Here is a 19,699-nt window from a genome sequence, read left to right as displayed (position 1 = left end):
CAATCTGTCAGGTGGAATAATACTCCCCACCTCCACCACCTCGTTCTCTTACAGATGGAGGCTGGAACATTAGGGTTTAACGTCCCGTCGGCGACCGGGTCATTACAGACAGAGTACAAGTTCGGGTTGGTGAAGGATGGAGAATGAACAAAATCTCAGCATTTGACTAAAGCGATTTACACTGAAGTGATAAAAGTCACGGAATACCTCCCTCTATTACGTCGGACCTCCTTTTTTCCTGCGTAGTGCAGCAACTCGAAGAGGCATGGATTCAACATGTCGTTGGAAGTCCCCTGCAGAAGTATTGAACCCTCCTGCAGCTGTAGCTGTACGTAATGGCGAAAGCGTTGGTGGTGCAGTGTTCTGTGCACGAACCGACCTCTCGATGTCCCACAAATATTCGAAGCATGAAACCAGTCAGAAGACTGATGACCCGGAAATATATATATATATATATATATATATATATATATATATATATATATATATGGCCAAACCATTCGCTTGAACTGTCCAAAATTACCTTCAAACCAGTCACGAATAATTATGACCCGGTGACATGGTGCATTGTCATTCATAAAATTCCACGGTTATGTGCGAACGCGAAGTTCACGAATAGCTGCGAATGTTCTCCAAGTAGCCCAACACAACCATTTCCAGTCAGTCATCAGTTCAGACGGACGAGAGGATCCAGTCCGTTCCATGTAAACACAAAAAAGTGGTTCAAATGGCTCTGAGCGCTATGAGACTTAACATCGGAGGTCATCAGTCCCCTAGAACTTAGAACTACTTAAACCTAACTAACCTAAGGACATCACACACATCCATGCCCGAGGCAGGATTCGAACCTGCGACCGTGGCAGTCGTGCGGTTCCGGACTGAAGCGCCTAGAACCGCTCGTGTGCTGAGTTAACCGCTATTATTTTGTCAGACTAAAGGAGTAACTGCCTCATTCGTGCCATTTAGAAAATATATATAGAACCTTAACAACAAATAATGTACCGATTATTGCTATCTGACATCCTAATAAGCTTTGTTGGACTTGATACGAAACAACTCCCGAGCAAATATTAACCGATCAGCCTTTATCAGTTGCACTCGGTCAGACTATTCTGAACTGTTGGACTGTAATCCACTAGTTTATAAAGGTGGGTTAAAAGGGAGTGTTTCAGTGAGTGTGTGTGTGTGTGTGTGTGTGTGTGTGTGTGTGTGTGTGTGTGTGTGTGTGGTGTTCAATGTTAGTAAACTAATTCGTAACTGGTAGCAATTGCTCTTGTAGGTAGTTAGCCTGGGGAATAAAAGGTAATATCTACGAGAAAGAAAAAGAACGGGACCTTTGAAAGGCAAGGCAACTGATGTGGCACACGGCAATTGGAACAGGTCTCGTCTAGCAAATAACTGAGTTGCTGCGACTCCATGCGCAAGTAGAGCGAGCTGCGGTCGCCGTCGGGACGCAGCGTGTAAACAGTGCGGTGTCGGCTTACACGAGGTGACGAATTTAATTTTCGCCACACTTGACATTTGCGCGCGGAAGACGGGCGCGCCGTCCCGCGCGGGAGGAAGTAGCTAAATTAGCCGTAAACAAGAGAGCGCGAGCCGCGGCAGTAAAAACAGCGGCGGCGATGACTGTGAGAAAGACCGGCCGGAAGCGGCTGGGCTCGGCGCAGCGGCCTCTCTGCCTTGAGATCAGGTGGCGTCGCTTCCTGGGCGCTGGGCTCCCGTCTTCCGCCCGCATCGCGCGTGACGGGGAAGGGGTGCGGGGGGATGAGAGGGGGGCGGCCAACGCGAGAGCTCTCCGCCGCGCCCGTCTAGAGGCAACAGTTTCTTCTCGCTGTCATCGCTCGCCTAGAGTGGTTACTGTGGCCTGGACCTGTACACAACTACACCAACCAATAACAGTGGTCACGCAGTAGACACCTATAATGGCCTCAGATCGGCAAGGAACTGGCCCCGCAAGTTTCACCGGGTAGGCCATATCCAATGGAGACCATTCGTGTCGTGTGGCATTATTGGCTTGGACATCGCAAGGGGATGGTTCAGTCTCTTAGTTGGAAAGGGTTTCCTTCCTCTGAGACAATGGACCCTTTATTGTGGATACGTGAAAGCTTTGTCTTCCGTGTAATTGTAGTGTAGGAGAGCCTAATGGATGCGTGTGTAATGTGGTGATGTTAAAATGGTTCAAATGCCTCTGAGCACTATGGGACTTAACAGCTGTGGTCATCAGTCCCCTAGACTTAGAACTACTTAAACCTAACTAACCTAAGGACATCACACACATCCATGCCCGAGGCAGGATTCGAACCTGCGACCGCAGCAGCAGCGCGATTACGGACTGAAGCGCCTAGAACCGCTCGGCTACAGTGGCCGGTGGAGTATGAACATATCAGGTGCCGGCCGCGGTGGTCTAGCGGTTCTGGCGCTGCAGTCCGGACTGCAGCGCCAGAACCGCGGGACTGCTACGGTCGCAGGTTCGAATCCTGCCTCGGGCATGGGTGTGTGTGATGTCCTTAGGTTAGCTAGGTTTAAGTAGTTCTAAGTTCTAGGGGACTTATGACCTAAGATGTTGAGTCCCATAGTGCTCCGAGCCATTTGAACCACATATCAGGTATGTCAGGCGACCACGTCACCTCGAGAAAAGAGGATTCAGACGTCGGCTGGCTGGGGTGGCCGAGCGGTTCTAGGCGCTACAGTCTGGAACGGCGCGACCGCTACGGTCGCTGGTTCGAATCCTGCCTCGGGCATGGATGTGTGTGATGTCGTTATGTTAGTTAGGTTTAAGTAGTTCTAAGCTCTAGGGGACTGATGACCTCAGAAGTTAAGTCCAATAGTGCTCAGAGCCATTTGAACAATTCAGACGTCCAGTTGACAACACGGTTCATAGTTGGTTATCCTGCTCTTTGGCTTGCCCCCTCGCAGCCATTTAAAGCTGGAATGTGCCTTGCGTCGACCAATAGCTCTTTTGGGGGTATTTATTGTGTGCTGCTTCCTATCCAACACTTCCTTAGGTTACAATTTACTCTTCTCTGGGCAGCCTTAGCACTGATACTTGTTCATAGGAATGGTTACCAACTATTTCAAGACATGCCAAATACGCCTGTTTATGTTTCTTGTGATAAAATTAGTGTAGTTTTGAACCTGTAAGAGAAAAACAATTAAATATGCTATCAGAAACGGAAGGGGGCGATATGCAAACAGAATTCGTATAATTTTTTCAACACCTGATGGTGGAACATAGTTCCGAAACGCACATACATACCTCTACGTGCTTTAAAGGGGAAGCAATAAAGAAAACGCGACCGACAGTTATGTGTGCTGTGAGTGATGCTTTAGATTTTCCACAGTAAGACTTCACAGTTCAGAAGTCCAAACAGCGCGACGCCTACACTTCATAGTGGAAATCTTCTTGTGATATGACAGTAGGGCGTATTGTCATCCGAACTACCAAGTACACCGGTGATGCCGCTGAGGGCGCAGAGATTACGACCTGTATCGGGAGGGCGTCGTTAAACAGGACGGGGGCCGCTTGATGATCAAAGAATCGGGGACAAGTAGCCCGCGGCGGTGGGATCCCGAGCGGACACGCAGGTGCTCCTCCAGACCTATCGACCGCCGGGCGCAGAGGAGTCGAGCACGGCCTTAGCGTGCCGCACCGTGTCTTTGTGCGGCCCTACCACAAAGCCGAGGGCTTCTCAGCTCGCCGCCACTTCCTTCGGCTCTGCACACATCTTGAGAGCAACAAACGGTAGGTCGTCAGCGCGAGTTCGCAGGACCTGCTGCATCGAGGGTGCCAGTCTCGAAGGATAGTGGTTACCTTGGTTTGCCCCTAAAGTAATACTTAGCGGCCCGACGCTCTGGACAAATGGGTCCACGTATCGTTATGGCGAGATCTTCACCAGGGCATTCAAGATGAAAAGATGCGACGTACAAGTGTTGAGATTCGCTCCTGAGGGATGTCGCGTTTAAAAACTGACTGACAGCTGAAGGACTCGTGACACTTGAGCGGGGAACTTCAACGCTTTCCCGTTACGGAACTGCGGTCGAACTGTAGCCTTCCCAGATGAGACTACTTGATGCTTTCTCAGACGTCTCTTAAAAACATCTGGCGTCTAAGCTAGCAAGGAACTAGCAGCAAGCTGATAGGTTGCTTAAAGAAAGACGAACAGCTGAGGACAGCCGCCAAGTCCCGAGGACCTGGCACACTCGAGCAGGGAGTATAAAGGCTTATCCGTTGGAAAAAAAAAAAAAAACTGCTTTTAAGTTGCAGATTTCTTGCCACATTTTAACAAACATCGTGTCGGTACCAAACGACAACTTAAGAGTCAGTCAAAGAAATGAACAGAAAAATAAGCTAGCTATTCTTCGTTTTAGTCTCATAAATGGAAGGCAGTAAGGGTAAAGTCTACTGCGGTGCGACTCACATCTAAGAATTTTTGATCGCTTTACAGGTTTCATCCCCTGTTCACCCACAGTTTCAGTTTCTTCTTTTAAGGAAACCAGCAGCAGAAAACCCATATTCCGCCACTTACAATTTTAACGGGTTTTCTGACAGTTTGTGAGTCCCAAGGAGATACCTTAAACACTTGAAATCGATTGGGAGGTCTCTGAAAGCGTTTGTGTTGAGTAATTCTCTGAAAGGGTGTCAGTGTTTGAGTACCAATTTGTATTCTTAAAGTTACCGTCACTGTTTCTGTTCTACACTGGCAAGAAATCAAATGAAAAAATGGTTCAAATGGCTCTGAGCACTATGCGACTTAACTTCTGAGGTCATCAGTCGCCTAGGACTTGGAACTAATTAAACCTAACTAACCTAAGAACATCACACACATCCATGCCCGAGGCAGGATTCGAACCTGCGACCGTAGCGGTCGCTCGGCTCCAGACTGTAGCGCCCAGAACCGCACGGCCACTCCGGCCGGCAGAAATCAAATGATTCGAATACGAAGTATGTGTGCTGGATGCAACCCAATCAAAAACAACTCCCAAATAAACAGAGCCCAATGCAAAGATCTGTATTTTCTAGGTTATTCAATGAAAAATATACTTCTGAGCAAACTGAATACAATATACAGAGTACGTTGGATTCAGAGCTCACGTGCTGAAACACGATGAAACTCCCAAGTCAAGTTTTACGAGGGAAACAAAGCAACGCTTCGTGACAAACTATTCCTAAGGTTTTGTGACCCTAACGCTAAGCCTCATTTTATTTCATCTAAGCCTTAAGCACTTGTGCAAGGTCATTTGATTTAGCGTAACACAGACGCTCACAAGCCAGTCAGGACAATCGCCGAAAGATATCCACAAGGCAAAAAGTGTGACCCAGTTTTTTGGAATTTACCCACAGGGGCCCCTGCACTTCCGTTCAACAAGGATACGTTTTGTGATTAAATCTTCCTTTCGCTAATTCTCGTGTAAGCGGTACACTGTGCACAAAGGGAGGAGGCATATTTGACTACCCTCTGAGGCTGTTGTTCGACTCTCAGTAGGGCTGTCGTGATTTTAAGGTGTTTGTAGTTTCTTTAATGGACTTTCAAAATACACGAGGATCATTTGTTGTTGCCCACGCAGATCAAATTCACACAGCTACTACGAAAATAGAAGTACTAGTGCTGAGCAAACCAGCTGAGAGCATCTGCAGATTTTAGCAAAAGTACAGAAGGAAAATGATTTCTTTCTTCAGCCCGGAGTTGCAGCGTCTGAACAGATTCTCAGAGGCTTGAACGCCGGGAGGAGGCGAACCCCGCCGCCGTGCATCTCCGACGGAGAACCGCATCGGGCGTCTCCCCGTATTCGGTTTCGCGCAGTGCAAGATTATTCATGAATGCCGGCTGGATCGGAAGCCCCCGAAACCGGAATTAATTCTGCACGCAGAAAGAATTAATTGAAGACTTGTGTAAGAGCTGTCGCAATTACTAGTGGCTGACTCCTTTGATCGCGGCGGCAGCTGCTGCTTGCAGGGTAGGGGGCGGGGCTCGAGTCGCCTCTCTCTCTCTCTCTATCTCCGTCTCTCCCTCTCCCCCTGTGAGCGACGATCGATGCCCGCTTTATAATCTTATTTGCGTCACGGCGGATCCTGATATACTCGCGCTCGGCACACATCGCTCCGCCGTCACCGGCACCGGCACGGGATAATAATGCACGGGTAGGCAACTTCTGCGGACCGCTCCTCCCTCCACTTTTTCCTTCCTCTCTGTCTTTTTTTTTTTTTCAACTACCGCCGCTTCCTCCAACGACGCCGGCGCTCAACAGGCGCTCCGAATGCACCGGCCGCCCAACCGGGAAGCGCATGTCGCGCTCGATCGATTCTTCTGTCCGCATTACAAACAAAAGAAACTAAAGGCACAGCAGTCTCGTTTCGTGGACAACGTGGGCGCAAAGGTAGTAATCGTTCTTCATCTTTTTACCGCAACTTGTGTCTTGTGCAATATATTTAATCGGGTGAACATCCGCAGTTGAGGGCTACATTTATAGAATAAAATTCCGCTTCAGTTGCCAGTAATTTCCTTAATTTTTTCCCACGACCAATTTCGAAGCTTAAAGCTTCATCTTCAGGTGCCACCAAGCGTAGGACGAGCAACCACAGTGCCGGCCTCGACCGCACGACACGTTGGCATCTAAAAATGAAACTTCAAACTTCGAAACGGCCTGGACAGCACGTCACGGATGTCGGTCGTGAAATAAATTAAGAAAATCGCTGGTAACTGAAGTGGATTCTTACTCTAGAAATTGTGTCTTGTTCCAATGTGTGTGAAATCTTATGGGATTTAACTGCTAAGGTGATCAGTCCCTAAGCTTACACACTACTTAACCTAAATTATCCTAAGGATAAGCACACACACACCCGTGCCCGAGGGAGGACTCGAACCTCCGCCGGGACCAGCCGCACAGTCCATGACTGCAGCGCCTGAGACCGCTCGGCTAATCCCGCGCGGCGATTTTGTCTTGTATGTTGACGAGCTCATTAATAACGACCAGTCTCGCCCCTCCATGACTGACGAGTCTCGAGCGATAAATTGACCCTCCTCTACCACAACGAAATCTTATAATAGGCCATAGCAGTGAGACGAGGTGTGGGAAACGCAACTGCATGCACATCGCGACTAATCGACGTAGCATCTCAGTATTCCACCTCCAGAACGTAACAAACGTAAGTACACTGAAATACGTACAGCTGCGTTAACTGGTAGTAAACTGCAACATCTTTGTAGTAATGGAAAATACTGCAAGCACATTTACGATAGGGACCACCATATCTCCATTAATATACTGTTTTATCACATTCTGTGAGCGGAACTCTACAAGAATGGAATTGCTAAGCTATACATAACGAATTAAGTTTCTGAGGGCATCCCATTCCTTCCGTTTAAGTCTCAAGAGCACCAAACGTCCGAAGCACAATCAGAAATGGCTCTGAGCACTATGCGACTTAACTTCTGAGGTCATCAGTCGCCTAGAACTTAGAACTAATTAAACCTAACTAACCTAAGGGCATCATACACATCCATGCCCGAGGCAGGATTCGAACCTGCGACCGTAGCGGTCGCTCGGTTCCAGACTGTAGCGCCTAGAACCGCACGGCCACTTGGGCGGGCAAGCACAATCCCTGGTACGACGACGATCACTGAGTCGCAGCACTTTGCGGTATTAAAACTTAAACGGTATTAGAATTTTAATTTCCCCGCAAAGAAACATCGAAGCTACTAGTCCGAATGTCTGAAAAGCTGAACGTACACACTATTTACTGGAAAACGTGTACAACGTTCAGTCACATCCCTAGATTTACAACTACCACCATTGTTAGGATTATGTCGATCAACTGTTAGTATTTAACAGGCGTCAGCTGTATTTCACTCAGTAAGTTTTTATAAAAGTGTTACGAAGTGTGGCATGAGATTAAGATGTATTGAATGCTACCAGTTATTACTTATAAATTAAAAACAATCGCTACGTTACATGCGAATGTCAGGTGGTATGAAACCTTTCAGCTCAAATACGAATATAACACGGGATGAAGTTAATATTTTACCTGTGTGTCAATGTAATTTGCACAGATGTGGATGAGTGGCTAAGGGGTGAAATGCCAGACTACGGATTCAGCGGTCAGGAGTTTGATCATCGTTTGGTCCTAATAGTTTTATCTGTCACATATCAGATACTACACATCTGGTCTTGTCGTGGATAATAAAAAGGCCATGTTCGATTATAGTTTGGAGTCCTTATTAAATTAATCTATATCTATTACAAAAGTGGATGTAAGTATGTACGTACCTATGTATGTATGTATGTTACCCATCTGCTCCTAAACCACTGTATGGATCTCAATAAAACTTGGTAAACATGGTACTTACTGTATGTAAAGAACCACTGTGGGGGTAAAAACCACCTACCTCTCAAAGTGACCAGGGGCGTGGCTGCGATGGCAAATAGCCACAGTCTATTCATCCAGTATTTGAGAATGTGAGCAGGTAGTGACTTGCAGCAAACTTTACACTAATTTCAAACCTTTATGAGATTATTTCTGGATGACAGCATCTACAAAAGAAAAAAAAATTGTCGCTTACTACGTTTTTCCTGTTTATGCAGTAAAATTGTAGCATCTGGCATGACCTTTCAATTTATTACTCCTGTACTAATGATTCTATTCGCAACACAATTCGCAGGCAGTGTCCGCATATACTACTGGATGTCATATCTTCCGAAAAATGTGTAGTACAATTATAGTACTACACATTTTTCAGAAGATATGACGTCACAAACATTGAACTGCGCGAGAAAAAAATCTGCAGGAGGAAATTCGCCACAGATACACGTGAAATATGTGTACAAATATGAGCGAAATACGTTAAATACATGTGACAAGTGCTTAAGCGGGCAAAGACTTGCGTAAAAATCTCCTTTTGAAATTCTTGGATCGATTTGATCTAAACTTGTTTTACCTCGTACTTAGTGTGGTGTCACCGCCAAACACCACACTTGCTAGGTGGTAGCCTTTAAATCGGCCGCGGTCCGTTAGTATACGTCGGTCCCTCTTGTCACCACTCTCAGTGATTGCAGACCGAGCGCTGCCACACGGCAGGTCTAGTCCAGAGAGACTCCCTCGCACTCGCCCAGTTGTACAGCCGACTTTGCTAGCGATGGTTCACAGTCTGCATACGCTCTCATTTGCAGAGACGACAGTTTAGCATAGCCTTCAGCTAAGTCATTTGCTACGACCTAGCAAGGCGTCATATTCAGTTACTATGAATGTATTCTGAACAGATAATATTGTGAATCATGTACCGTGAAGAGTGACGTTAATCATTAATGGATTAAATTTAAGTATCAAACTAATTACGTCCGCTTTCTGAATTCTAATTCCTTGTCATGTTCCAGACCTCACGTCAGTATAGTCCTTCCCTCCTCACTCCAGCCTGCGTGAGCTAAAACGCGTACCTTTCGGCCTCCACTTGTAGCACGGTGTTGGCTGTCCTGCTAACACATCACTTAGTATCTGGAAAGAAATGTTTTGGAGGCAAGAACCAGCAACCACCTGTTGTAATGGGGTTGATAAAGAGTAGAGGGAAAGAGGGGAGGAAGAGAGGGAGCGACAGGGAGGGGAAGGAGGAGATGGTCAGGGAGAGGGGGAGAGGAATGAACTGAGAGAAAAAAGAGGAGGAGATGGGCAGAGAGAGGTGGGAGGAAGAGATGGACTGAGAAAGGAAACAGGAGGAGCTGGACAGAGAAATGGGGGAGGGAGAGGTAGAAAGAAAACATGAGAACATGAGGAAATGAACAGAGAGAGGGGAGTGAAGGAGATGGACAAGCGTGGTGTGGCAGGTTGGGGGGGGGGGGGGAGAGGCTGGAAGAGGTGGACAGATAGGGGAGAAGGAGATGCGCAGCTGAAGGAGATGGACAGAGACAGGGGGAAGGGAGATCTAAGCTAATAAGATTGGAATAAAATACCTATCTAGACGTCGATGGGTACTCAGCTGATTCCCCTATAATTGGGTTGGCCGATTAGTTCAGAAGTCGGATGAAGGCGACGGCTCCAATAGGACCATGTCTGGAATAGCAATGAAGCGTTTAAAACAACCTAAATACCTATCCTAAATACCTATCCTAAATACCTATCCTAAATACCTATCTAGACATCGATGGGTACTCAGCTAATTCCCCTATAATTGGGTTGGCCGATTAGTTCAAAAGTCGGATGAAGGCGACGGCTCCAATAGGACCATGTTTGGAATAGCAATGAAGCGTTTAAAACAACCTAAATACCTATCTAGACATCGATGGATACTCAGCTAATTCCCCTATAATTGGGTTGGCCGATTAGTTCAAAAGTAGGATGAAGGCGACGGCTCCAATAGGACCATGTCTGGAATAGCAATGAAGCTTTCGAGTTGTCGAAGACTTTAATTAATGTGCACATATGACCGTTCACTAAAACACCCGAGGCAGGATCTCCAATTTACTACGAAAATACGTCAGTAGCAGCCTCGATGTCGATAGGCCATTATGACCGAACTTTTCTCCTTCTCCCCCTACAGTGGCAATGATTTAAAAAATTCCGCGGCTTATTTTCGCACTCCACAGCTGCGGAAATCCTTTGCGAGCTGTGGAATTCAGAAGGCGGCGCGGTTCGTCGCCACACACACGCGTCGCGTACGCGCGCGCCGCAGCTGACCGCCAGCGTGCGGCAGCAGCAGGCGCCGGCCGGCGAGACACGTCCTCCCAATTTCCTCTCCATTTCCAGTCAATCAGCGCCCCGGGGCGCTGCAAACACGCGCCGCAACGAGTAATTGCGCGGCCGACCTCACCTGAAAACCGCACGCCGCAGCGGCGGCAGCGGCCACGGCGGCGCGCGCCGAGCACGTTCCAGCCGGCGCGGCGCGGCGCGGCGTCCAAGTTGCCAGCGAGTGGCCGCCGGTCTCGGCGGCCGCTGTCCGCAAATAGACCCGCCCCTCCCGCTGCGACCGGCGACCGGTCCCTGCCCCGCGCCGCGCCGCGACTCGCGTGTAATTAAGTGTAAACATTTACCGTCTCAGCCGGCGCGCGCGCATGATTGCGTTCCGCGAGCTTCACAGGATCTGCGGCGCATTGTTTCGAGCCGACTGGCGCAAAATCATCGGCCGAGTGTCGCGGACGCGGTAATACGGGGCCGTGCGCAAAAACCCCGCACCGCGTTCTGTTACCGGCGAGGGAAAAGCCTCGCCACTCCCGCCGTGACAGCTAGACGAGTAGTGCAGTCGACAACACTCGACTACGTTTGGTGCTCATTCCGTTATTTACGCAGAGTTCTTACTGACATAAAAATTAAGGGCAATATTTTAAAACAAAATGATATACCTCAGCACCTGAGTCTAATCCAAAATATGTACATACACAACGAAATCAAAGGACCAAAAAAGAAAAGTCCATTTGCGAGAACTATCTGTCAAGAAATGAGACAAAGGTGTCCTTTATCAAATTGTTCAAATCGCTCTGAGCACTATGCGACTTAACTTCTGAGGTCATAAGTCGCCTAGATCTTAGAACTATTTAAACCTAACTAACCTAAGGACATCACACACATCCATACCCGAGGCAGGACTCGAACCAGCGACCGTAGCGGTCGCTCGGTTCCAGACTGTAGCGCCTAGAACCGCACGGCCACTCCGGCCGGAGTCCTTTATCACCCATATTATTTGATATACAGGGTGATTGCGTGATGATGTTACAAATCTTCAGGGATGACGGAGAAGGGTGTCTCAGGTAAGGGACTCTGGTCTGAAAACGAGCAAACCGAAAAATTATAAGCAAAAATCGTGCTGATACGTCTGACAGTGGACCTCTTCTACTGCAAGCTCTTTGTTTTCCATATTTTTTTTTGGGGGGGGGGGCGGGGTTAGTATAGATCAAAACAATAAAAAATTGTCCATAAAGCACGGCCTCTAATATGCAACCCTTAGAGCTATGAGCCTTTGTTCTGTAGAGGAGACGTGTCTCACGAAAACAAAGATGAACAAATAGTCGTAGCTCTTCTTTAGATCCTTAGAGGCCATGTTTCCTTTACATTTGTTCTTTTTTTTTTTGGTACATATTACCTCGTCCCAAAATACGGAAGGCAAAGAGCTTGCAGTACGCGATGTCCACTGTGCGTCAGAACGATTTTTCCTTATAACTCTCTCGTTTCAGAAACGAGATCTCTTATCTCAAGAAGATATATTTACCCTTCTGCATCATTCCTCAAAGTTTGTAACATCATCAGGGAATCACCTTGTATACACAGACGTCTTCGTAAAGACGTGACAGAATAATCTAGTGCACCACTACAAACTTAATAATAAAGTTATAAATAAATACCTGTAAGATGATCAGATAATCACGGGCTACTCTCCTCGAAAAATTTCGGGAAAAGACAATGTTGACGTTTATAACGTGATAATTTATTGGCAAGAGACTTGGACTCTAACAGCCAGTGAAAGGAGGAGAACTGAAGCATTAGAGACGGGACTCCTACGACCACTAGCTCGTTACAATCTCATACACCGGATAAACAACAATGTGATTAGAAATGTACTCGGTGTAAAAAAGCATGCTTCAGAAAATAGAGGCACGCAAAAAAAAAAAAAATGGCAGGACGTCAGATGAACGAATACATAAATTAATACGCAGATATGACCCTTAAGGGAAAAGTAATGTTGGGCTCCTAAGAAGAGATGGGGGGATCAGCTGCAATACACTTGAAGTCCGGACTTCAGCCTATAACTGGATGTGATGATAATGAAAATCGGTGTCTAGCATTATACGAAAGTGAAAATTGGGCGATAAGCAGCACAGACAATAAGAAAACATTTTTGTGATGTGGTGCAAGAGAAGAGTGTTGGAAACTACATAGGATGGTCGGTTAGCTGAAGAAGAGGTATTGAATCACATTTTAGAGAAAACAAATTCATGGCTCAACCTAACAAAAAAGGAAGGGCCAGATCATACCACACATCCTCAGACAACAGGGAATAGTCAGTCTGGTAATGAAACGAAGTGTGGTGAGCAAGGTGAGGGGGGGCGGGGGGGGGGGGGGGGGGGGGGGAAGGCGATTTCTCAACTAGTCTCCTTAGTGACTAACAGAACCGGCTTACCATGTAGCTTACAGACTGTTGCAATACCTTTTCTTCACATGTTAAAGTGTTTCTGTATAAGGCGACTTAATGCCGTAAATGACATCAAACCAGATTCGCGGTAGAATCGATAAAAAGTACAAAGTCTACAAATGCAAACCGAGCGAGGTGGCGCAGCGGTTAGCACCCTGGACTCGCATTCGGGAGGACGACGGTTCAATCCCGCGTCCGGCCATCCTGATTTAGGTTTTCCGTGATTTCCCTAAATCGCTCTAGGCAAATGCCGGGATGGTTCCTTTGAAAGGGCACGGCCGACTTCCTTCCGCCTCCTTCCCTAATCCGATGAGACCGATGACCTCGCTGTCTGGTCCCCTCGCCCAAATCGATGAATCATATCTACAAATGCAAACGTTCAAACTTCGCTTATAACGAGTCTGTTTTCCGCTATCTAACATAATTTTCATCTCTGGCAGCTCCTTGTGTTCAGATAAATAAGAAACAAAGAGGCCACGGTACTTTTTCTTATTTGTAACTGCATATATGATCTGATAGTAGTATATATACCGTCTCATGTATATGACAATTGATAATGACCATGTGAACGACGTTGGCCAATAGTGACGAATAAAACATTATATTCCAACAAGATAGCCTGAACGAACCTTAACGTCTTTAACAGAAAGCAGTGACTCTTCAGTTAAAACTTACATGCTGAGAGACGGTAGACGATGTATACTTGCGAGACATACCTTCAGGGCCAGCTCGAGTATCCACAAATTTAGTTCATCTCATCGTAATACAAACTGGACTTTCACAGCCGATGATTAGCTGAAATTTCAAGGTTCAGAGATGCCTATATATAAAATTATCCACTGACATTTCATCGCGATCTGTGAGAGACGTTCAAAATGGTTCAAATGGCTCTGAGCACTATGGGCTTAACTTCTGAGGTCATCAGTCCCCTAGAACTTAGAACTACTTAAACCTAACTAACCTATGGACATCACACACATCCATGCCCGAGGCAGGATTCGAACCTGCGACCGTAGCGGTCGTGCGGTTCCAGACTGTAGCGCCTAGAACCACTCGGCCACTCTGGCCGGCGTGAGAGACGTCTTCAGAAATATAACTGCCGATTTATCTCTGAATATATCGGTCGCTGATGGGGCGAGACATGGGAGGATAGTCTTGTACATCGACCACGGCCTCCCAGACCGAACATTTTCAGTAAACAGAGGTCGTGTAAGACTACACGGTGCTGTAATGAAGAGAACTGAAATTTTGAGGCGTGCTAAACAGCATCCCGAGCTGGCCCCCAGTAAGACCAGAAGGGCACGTCCCTCGTCACTAACCTCTATGGCAGTCCTGGGTTAGAGTACCGGGACAGAGGGCTGCTGGGTCTTCCGTGGTCCGCGTGAGCGGCCAGAAGACGGCCTGCGGACGGAGGCGCTAGGCGCTCTGCTCCTTGGCTTCGGCTCCCCGCAGCACATACCGCCGGTCTGCCGGCGGCTGCTCCGGCCGTAGCGAGCGGTTCCCGTTTCCTCATTACGCGCCAGAGGGCCGGCCCTGGCGATCCCACGCTCCGCGCCGGCAGGTGCCACCCCGCGGTCCGGCCCGGCTCTCACGGTCGTGGTCGAGGCCCTCGTCGTGGTCGTCCCCTGTCCCGGGCCGTTCCGTCCCGTCCCGTCCCGTTTGCGGAATCGTTGCCCCTGGTCCAGAAGTCCAGCGCCGCGCGACCCCAGGGTCACATTCCCGTGAGAAGCTGGCCCCACCTGACCCCTGAAACCTCCCTCCCTTCCGATCGGGAAATTTCTGGTCGAACTCAGCTTCCTGACGGGACTGGTCCCTTCTCGCCCCAGGACTACTTGTCGCTGCCACCGCCTTTTCTTTGGATCCGTTTCTTGTCTTCAGACCAGCTTCCCTTACACAAGACCCTTACGATACTGAGACCCTTGTGAATCGAGTCCAGATCGGTTGACCCCGCCGTTGTAACAGGCAGCATCCAGCTTCCATCAAGTTACAAGAGGCTACACTCGAGCTGTTCTCGTCATGAAGACTCGTGGGAACATGCCTCTCAGTAGCAATGCCTGTAGAAACAGCTGGACATCGAGTGAACATCACACTAGTGCTTTTTTTTACGCAATGAAACTGACTGCTGTTAATTAACCACGATCAATGGTGATGAAAAAACACTCTCGCAGACGACAACGAGACACCGTTGCACGTCTGAAAACCACAGCAACTAAATTACATTTTAAAGGGAGTTTGGCAGAAAGCAAATGGCGAACTAAAGGAAAAGTAACATTTACGAACGAAGCCAAACAAATTCTGAACTAGGTAATTTTAATACTATCTCCCTCAGGCGCAGATGCAACAATCCTGAAATATATCTTGGTCAAAATGGAGAACGGTAAGCTGTCACTAGCTCAAGATGGTATTCTAGGTATCCATGGATGTATGCAACTCAACCTGAGGGTCTTGTCGACGGACAGATATTCTCAGATTCAATTTTCTATTATTCGTCTGTATAAATAGTTTGAAGGAAGGAGGAATAGAAGTGTAGGGTTTAACATCCCATCAACGTCGACTCATTTAGATCAGAATCAGCTCATAATCTCGAAATGTACTTGAAGTGGTTTTATAGAAACCACGGCAACTGAACTCCAGTGTTCTTCCGATTGTGAGGGTCTGTCGCCTCACGTGGTTAAATCTTTTGAGGGTAGTAGACAGTTGGTATCTGCTGCATCTCTGTGGTCTTGAAGACCATACTGTCAGGCGACAAAATTCACATTCGCACACAATGGCACACAGGCTGCTACGAGTTTGCAGCCTCGGGCTTGCGTAAATATGAAATTAACTACAAGCAAGGTGGTTAAGGAGGCGATAATATGTATAAGTCTGAAAGAGGCGTAACGTAATGCTGCGTCGCATACCTCTCCCTTTTGACCTTTCTTAGAACGTGATTCACTTTATAGTAAGGCAGTAGTTGTTTTTTTCGTACGGTTCACCGAGTAGAACTACCGCCTGTCGCAGAGACGAGTAAATCGGAACCTGATCAAAAGTATTACTGTCATTATCGACTCTTGGCCGAATAAATGACTATACTGATTGTTTTTTCTGGACAGTTTCCCAAAGTCCTGTGGGGAAATACCCAACTGGTTCTCCATTTCTGCGGGTAGCTTCACATGATAAAAATATTTAAGATACGAAATTACGAGGAGAGCTATGCATTACTACAGCAGGCCAAGTAACTTTCATAGAACGTTGCACTAAGCTTCAACGAAGTCACTAACTCCCTCTAAACAACGCTCGGAAACGTCGTAAAAATCGTTCAGTTACCAGATAACAGAAACCCGCTCTTTGGGCACGGAGCCCTTTGAGAACCGCAGTGTGAATGTCCCTATCATTAGAACATCTCTTTCTCCCTGATGTTCTTTCAGATTGCCGAAAAGATAGAAATCGCACTGTGCAGGACCCGGACATCACGATCACCATCACCCACATGTGTGCGGCCTTGCCATATTGTTCCACCTTTGTACTAGGGCTGGACGCCATATAGCATTTGCTTCATACACTATCAGAGTTTCATAGCGAATCTGCGTGCCATTTGGACGTTTTGCTCAAACGACTCGTCCCGTCCCGCGTACTTAAATTTTGGAGTACGTTTAGAGTTGCCACTCCATGTCAATTGCGTAGTGTGATGTACTTGTTACGCGTGACGCAGCAGAGCTGTATCTGCAGGAAATCCATATCATGAACTCATTTTTGACAATGCGTCACTCTTGTCTCAGCGTAGGACGACATATGTCGCTGACTTACGAAATCCCTATGTACGCAGACCATTATTTAGACGACTCGCATGCAGAACTGTACAGAAAAACGCTGTCGGTCCCTCTTGCCTTCCTTCGGCTGCACTAAGTGACATCAGACACACAAACAAATGTGTTAATGATTGGGAAATGTATCAAGTGCAGTAGCGACGCGCCAGGAAACGGACAGGAGGAAGCTGCGGTCTCTCCTTGGGCTCTCGTTCTGACGGGTGGGGGAGATGGGGGAGGGAGGGGTGGGAGGTACGTGAACGGGGCACGGGGCACGGGGCACCCGCCGTTCTTGCCCGCCTGTGACAGCCACGGGCCGTTCGTGTCTCAGGCCAGGGAAACCCTGATTGAGGATTTCCTCAATCACTCAGACGAACGCGCGCCTCACGTAAATAAGGGACAGAGCGCGGACCCTTGATTTCTGTCCTGTCCCTCGCTTCCTCCCACCGCGGTGCAACACAAACAGCTTGTTACTAGCCGCGGGTGGCGCGGGCGGCCGTCCGTGGCCGGCACCGTGGCCCAAAAAACTCCACACTTTGCGCCTCGTTCACCTAAGGAGGTACCGCGGTGTCTCCACCAGGCATAACTACCGTTAACGAGGCTCATCATAGCTAAATACCACAGCAAATGAAAATAACTTGCACCTACTACTGGGGGCAATCGTAAAGAAACGAGGGACTGTGTCGCAGAACACAGTGATTTTGTTTTGTTATTTTACAAAAACAAAAAAGTCAGCTGCGAGTAGGACTCGCACCCTGAGTGTTCCGTACAAAGTTAATTACGTATATAGACAGTTCATCCATTCCGGGAATCTAGGATTTCGACCATTTGTACCAGTTATTGACGACATTGATACTAGCAAGATATCGGCCTCTGTGATTCCAAGAACTTCGAGAAATTTTAAATTTCGGGTTTGAAGTCAGGTAACAGATGACAAAAGAATTATCTTTTCGTGTGCTATAGCTACATATTAACAATTTTCTGATACTTTTCTCTTACTTGTACGGTGAAAGCTTTCTTCTTGCCGAATATCATCACTCAACGTCAAGGAAAAGTAATCCATACATTTTAAAGAGTGAGTTTGCATCAAAATATTGGTTGCATTGACTTAGAAGTTATATTTATTACAACGCCAGAGGAGTGTAAACTTAGTATGCGACAAATGTTTACCAGATCGTGACAAGATGGTGTCTCAGCAGATGCACGAACAGACAGACAGTCTGATAACATAGGCAAAAAAATTTTTTCGTGTAATGCTCAATCTTACTTCTTGCCAAATCATTATTCTAGGACAACGGGAAGTACTCTATAGGTTTTAATGACCGAGTTGGCGAGTACCAAAGTATGTGGCAAAAATGGTTGCATCTTTTCATTGCACTGACTTAGGAGCTTCACTTTTTTCCTTCGCCAAGCGGCCATAGACCTTAATATCTGACATCAGTTTCAACGTTATACGTCTACCCGCTCCTGAGAAAAGGGGTTTTGAAGGTCCGTATATACTGGTAGACATACAGACCTACCGACAACAAAGTGATTCTACAAGAGTTCCTTTCTTACACAGACTGAGGTACAGATCCCTAAAAATAGTCTAGATCACGATTTATTTAATATTAATTACCGGTTTCGGGCCAGTTAGGCGCTCTTCAGCTTTACCTAAAATTCCACAGACGTCAGTTGTTTTTTATAAAACAAGAAAAGCACCTATGTGTAACAGCTGGACAACTGTAAGGACAGTAAGTGTTGCAGAAACAGTATCAGCTTTCGCTCCAGGTAACATGCGTAGCCGATCGGCGACCGTTTCGAGTGTGGGACTGCCCAAACTCTGATTTCACAGTGTGACGCAACCCTTGTGAAGGATCATCCAACGCAAAGTGCGGCCGGCAGCGTTCTCAGATAACAGTCTTTTTCTGTGGCTTTCTCCATGCCTGATACTCATTATGTGTGGCAAAGGAACACATCTGCGGTATCAGTAACGTGTTCTTAGTGCAGACGCAAGCATAGGAGTCCAACGGAGCGGATGATTGGTCAGCGGCCAGTATTGACGGGTTCGCGGTTCGCCTGAGGAAGACCATCCAGCGCCGCATCTGCCCGCCGGCCACGCGCCTGTCCCGTATCGGGTTTCACACGGCCTGGCGACCAGGTGGCCAGCCGCCGGCCAACAGGCAAAACACTCCGCCCACCGACATCCCAGCTTGATCTAGAGTCGTGCTGTCTCTCCCAAGTACCCGGAGGCCGCCTTCAGGTCGCGTTTCCAGTTGTACGGCATCTCTCGTAACGAGATGGGAACGCTCTGCGCTCCGCCGAGATCCAGGTTCCTTTGTGATTTCCCACCGTACTGGTTCACCCAGTGTCAGGCCTTTCCGTTTATCTGTCGTAAATATTATTCCCAGTTGTTATTCGTTTAAGTGGCTTGCTCCCACGGGAGGGAGACAACGGAATGAAGGACGGGAGATCCCGCTGACAAAGGACTCCATTATAAACAACAGCATTAGCTCAGTAGGAAAGACTGTCGAAAGAAGTCTTAGTCGTCATCGCCGCTTCTACGCAAAACGTAACTTGAAGCAAACGACAGTCTCATACCTAAATGTGCGAAAACGTTACCTACAACCAGCATGGGAGCGTCTACAAGAATGAAGTCAACACTCTTTCTGGGTGTCCTCTCTCTCTTCCTTTACAGTATCAGCTCATCTTCCCATCACTACATTACTTCTGAACCAGTTCTCAGCGATCGGCTTTGCCAGTATTAATATCCTATATTGGACTATTATTCAAAAGAAGCGGGGTCCAATTCCCTGTTTGGAAATC

Source organism: Schistocerca piceifrons, chromosome 1 (genome assembly GCF_021461385.2).
Source record: "Schistocerca piceifrons isolate TAMUIC-IGC-003096 chromosome 1, iqSchPice1.1, whole genome shotgun sequence".
NCBI classification, from domain to species: Eukaryota; Metazoa; Arthropoda; class Insecta; order Orthoptera; family Acrididae; genus Schistocerca; species Schistocerca piceifrons.
This window is presented reverse-complemented; position numbering follows the sequence as displayed.